Raw genomic sequence first — 4,919 nt, forward strand, 5'->3', positions numbered from 1 at the left:
GGGGGGGCTTCTTAAAAGTTTGTTTATGTACTGTACTGTACACGTTTCATTAAATATTACTTGGCCTGGGCTCCTTTTTCATAAATTACTCCACCAGACAATATTAACAATAATAATAACATCACATTTTATTTGCATAGCTCTTTTCTTTTCATAAACACTTTACAAGAATCAAGAAAAATTGCAAACAGAACACTAATACTTCAAACAAAATCATAAAAGGAGAACATACCTCGATAAAAATAGTCATACATTAAAAACTCTTCTGAAAAGGTGTGTTTTTAGATGTGATGAATAATCAGTCCGTGTCTGCTGAGGTATCATGGAAGCCCATGTTACTTTCAGCTCAGCAGTATTGTTGACTCTTATCTTCCTCTGGAAGCTCTTGTAATAATTCCTTCCTCCTTCAACTGCTTGTTTGAAAAGCAGCCGATGTACCTGCGTATTACTTTATTTCAGGAGGGTAGGGTGCAATGTTTTTTTAAGAACTGTTTGCATAAAGTCAACTTTTTTTTTTAAAACTCCGAACCATACTTTCAGGCGTGGGAGGGGACGGGGAAGGGAGGTGTCCGAGGGTCATTAAACGCAGCATTATCTCTTCGTGTCGCAGTCAGGTTACAGAGAGAAGGCGATGCTGCTTGAGGACCGATGTGACCACTGTAGCTCAGCGGTACAAATGCTTCTGGTCTCTTTAAACTGCACTCTTTACGTTTACAAATGTGCAGCTACTATCACGATATTTTTGTGGCACTTCTTTTTTTTTCTTCATTTAAAAAAATTTATTATGTTTTGCATATTTATATACAAAAAAGCAAGAATAATCCAGAGCTTTAATCCTAATTTTCCCACACAGGCTGTTGCAGTTAGTGCTTGCTTTCGCAGGTCATAACCTGGCAGCTCAGTGTACCTTTCCTCATTGCTCAATAGCCCTCAATAATATATTCATGAGCTCACAGGGCTAATGTCTCCCACAGAGAAAAGGATGTTTCCCCTCCCTCCTCCTGAAGCCTACTGAGTGAATGACTGCAGATTAGAGCAGATCATTTTCGAGAAAAAGCAAAAGAAAAAAAACGGAAGAGGAGGAGGAGCATGACGTCACCTGCAGATGATCACCATGTATGGGGGCGGAGAGGGGTGGGGGAGAGTGGATGGCATGGATCATGCAGCATGGCCCTGTGATTTCCCTTTACCTGCGACACACATGTGACAGAAGTACACACTCTCTGACAGGAGGTATCGTCCCTTAAAGCCAACGTGGGCCCAATGGGAGACGAGGCCAGGGCCGGGGCCAAAGCTGGGGCCCAGACCAGAGCCAGGGCCTTAGTTATTAGATTCGTCTGCAGTATCTTGCCACAGGGCAGTGCAGCGTGGCGAATAAACAGTCCAACCTGCCTGTGTTTTTCAGACCTCTGTTGCCCTGGAAACAGGTTCCCGAGATTTCCCATTTCTTCATTTTTTTTCTTCTTCTCTATCCATCTCTCCCCCTCCTCCTCCTCCTCCTCCCCACCACCACCACCACCTCTACACTCCACGCGCTGCAGCTGTCTCGCTGCTTCCTCCCACAACGACCTGCCGCATTCTACAATCACGTACAATTCTAATCTGCTGCAGTGTTTTCACAATGTCACAGGACCAGAGGTGACACGGCCACGCAGGAGCAGCGGCCGAGGAGTGCTGACCCCTTCGCTCACGGATCCGATCAGAGTCTGAGCGCCGGCCATCGCTGCTGCAGCAGGCAGAGAAAGGAGCAGGGAGGAAGGGAGGAGGGCTGGAGAGACAAAGAGGGAAAACAAAGCAGGTTCAGATTGGTTTCTGGTTTTGATGGCGGCGCAGATGCAAAATGCTCCTCTGAAATGAATCATGCAGATGGGTGTAAACAGTGAGGTGAAAAGTATTTGCCTCCTGAGTGAATGACTGCACTCAGGAGGCAGTCATTCTCCTTTTGGAGATGTCACCTCAATCAAATGTTCAGAACATAAATAGATAAACCTGAGGGAAATCCAAATAGCAGTTCTCAAATGATCGTTTTGGTTATCAGTGAAAAGACGATAACTTTCCAAACCAACCTGGTTGTATGTGGAAAAGTAATTGACAAACCTAAAAACTGGCACCAATACTCCAATTAAAATAACAGACATTGAGTTTGTTATTGTTTAAGTTCTCCCACTTAGACTTTGTTGTTTTTTTTTATTTACATGTTTAAGGTCATGCCACTGTTAAAATCTGGACTTGGACGAGGCCACTTCAGAAGTTTCTGGACAATTATAACTGTTACTTATATAAGGTACTTGCATTTGGACTTAATAGTGTGTGCTGCTTCAGTTCAATGAGCCTGCTGTCTAACCCAAGGTCACTTGAGCTGCTGGCCAAACATTCTCCTTAAGGATTTTGTTGGTAGTGAGCAGAATTTATCGTCCATCAGTTACGGTCCTGAAGAAGCAAAGCAGCCCCAGACCATCATACTCTCACCACTTATTATTTTTGGAATGGTATTAGTTTTAGCTCATGCCTAACATGAGTTCTACTTTCATCTTGTCAGTATACAGAATATTCCCCCTAAACTCCTTGGGACCACCAAGGTGTTTTCGGTCAACTTGAGGCCCGTCTTTATGTTTTTCCTGGTCAGCGGTGGCTTTGACCTTAAAATTCTAGGAAAATTCATAGGAAAAACTTTTGTCGAGTCTTTTTCTTGTTGTTCATTCACTGACCTTCAACCAGGCCAGTCATGTTTTGGCTGTTCTTGGTTTTCTTTTAGTCTCTTCAGTGAATTGTTGATGTACTCCTCCTGGAGTGACTCCAGTAGGCAGGGCACCGCTTTCTCTAGATAAGTGGTTCACTGTGGTTCACTGCAGGCCAGGGCTGCAACTATAGATCATTTTAGTAATCAATTAATCTGATGATTAGTTGGATAAAAAAAAAATTGGCACATTTGCAGATTTTTCAATTAACCACTTATTCTTATTTTACAAAATATTGGAAACACGATTAAATAATGTAAATAAATAATTTTACTCCTTTTTTGTAATTTATAAAATTAACATTTTGTTGCACATAATGCAGTTACAGTAGTAATTTAGTGAATGCTTTACCATTCAAATTGTACAGTATTGGCTTATCTACGACTCTGACTATGTTGTTCTTTGTACAAATGACATTGTTTTTTTGTTTGTTTGTTTCAATTACCAAAGTAGTTGACGATTATTTTAATAATCGAATCATCACGATTAACCTAAATACTTGTTTCAGAGCAACTGCAGACAAATATGTGTCACATTTTTCCTCATCAGTTTTCGAATTTCTCTTTATACTCTGTTACTTTTTGAGATCTTTAGCCTACTTCGTGTTGTCAGGTTCTGTTTATGTAATTTTTTACTCTTTAAGGGCTTTAATTAGGCCTGTGTGAAAATATAACTCACTTGTCTTAAAATTGTGGTTAATCACTTTTCATTAATGATTTAACTGGGGCAGGCATATTTTCACACAGACCCATGTTGGATCAGATTGCTATATTTTCCCCTAATAATAAAGAAAATAATCCTTATTATTTTAGGTATTTAGACAGATTATCTTTGCTGATATTTAAATTTGTTTGGTGATACAAATTGTTTAAGTGGGCCATAAAACAAAAAACAAAACAGAACCTGAAGAAATCAGTTTTTTTCCCACAGCACTATATTTCATAATTGTGTTTTCCTGAAGAGTCGAAACAAAAAAAATGCCACATGGAAGAGGAGTGAGGAGAACTTAGCATGTTGCTCGTCTCTTCTTACTTTCAGTCCTTTTTAAGTCATCCTTGTGTTTCTGCAGTGTTATGTGTGCATTCCTTTGTAGTGACTTCTCTTTGGCAGCCAGCAGAACATTCCAGGGAAATGGCTGACCTAGAATAACACTTACACACAAACACACACACACACACACAGAGAGAGAGAGAGAGAGAGAGTCGGGATGACTGAGGCAGTGAGGTCCTCCGCCCTCTCGCTGGCCGGGCTCACTGAAACCGCTGTTTACCGTTCATGTGGAAAAACATGGCTACGCCGCGCTGTGTGGATGCAGCTGGAGCAGAGCCCCACATGACTGTTATCACAAGAACACATGACGGCGTTCGCCCTCCAGCTCCGCCGTGACTCCGCTGCCATGTCCTCCGGTCCTGCAGGACCTTCTCAGGCGGGATAAGCAGGCATTTTCCATGATGCAAGCCTGGACTCGGCTGTCCCGGAAAACAACGGGGGTTTTTTAAACAGAAACGTAAAGTTTTGTGATCATGAAGATTTTTGTATTTTTTTTAAGAATCAAAAGAAAAGCTTATGTTGCCTTGCAAAAGTATTCACACCCCCCATTTTGTCATCGCGCAATGCATTTTGTGGCATATTTTTGGAACAGGCCCACACATCCGGGCGTTCTCTCCATGTTTATGTGGGTTCTTCCTGGGTACTCCCTCCCATAGTCCAAAAACACACGACTGTTGCTGAAAATGTCCCTTTTAGTGAGTGAGTGTGTACATGAATGATAGATGTGTGTCTCAGATGGCCAGGCAACAGCCTGGGCATCTGTCCAGGGTCAAAGTGTACCCTACCTATCCCCCCTGCCAGCATGCCTAGGTGGGCCCCATGTGGGGAAAAGGAGGACAGACCATATGGGTCTCATATGGGTTTGTCCGCAGGTTCCACGATGGCCCCACATGGGTTTGCCCATATAGGGCCCAACCCACATGGGCCCTACATGGGCCTTATATGGTGGTGGCCCACATGGGTTTGTCCATTTAGGGCCCATGTAGCGCCCATGTGGCCTGGCTGGCTGGAACTGGCACCCCTGTAATTGGGTAGTTGGTAGATGGATAACAGGTAGATAAATGGGTGTATGGACCAATACCAAGTATAATTGAAGGATAATGTTATGTTTTTTTTTGTTTTGTTTTTTAC

Source organism: Poecilia latipinna, unplaced genomic scaffold (genome assembly GCF_001443285.1).
Source record: "Poecilia latipinna isolate Pla-1442-1.1 unplaced genomic scaffold, P_latipinna-1.0 Scaffold274, whole genome shotgun sequence".
Taxonomy (NCBI): Eukaryota; Metazoa; Chordata; class Actinopteri; order Cyprinodontiformes; family Poeciliidae; genus Poecilia; species Poecilia latipinna.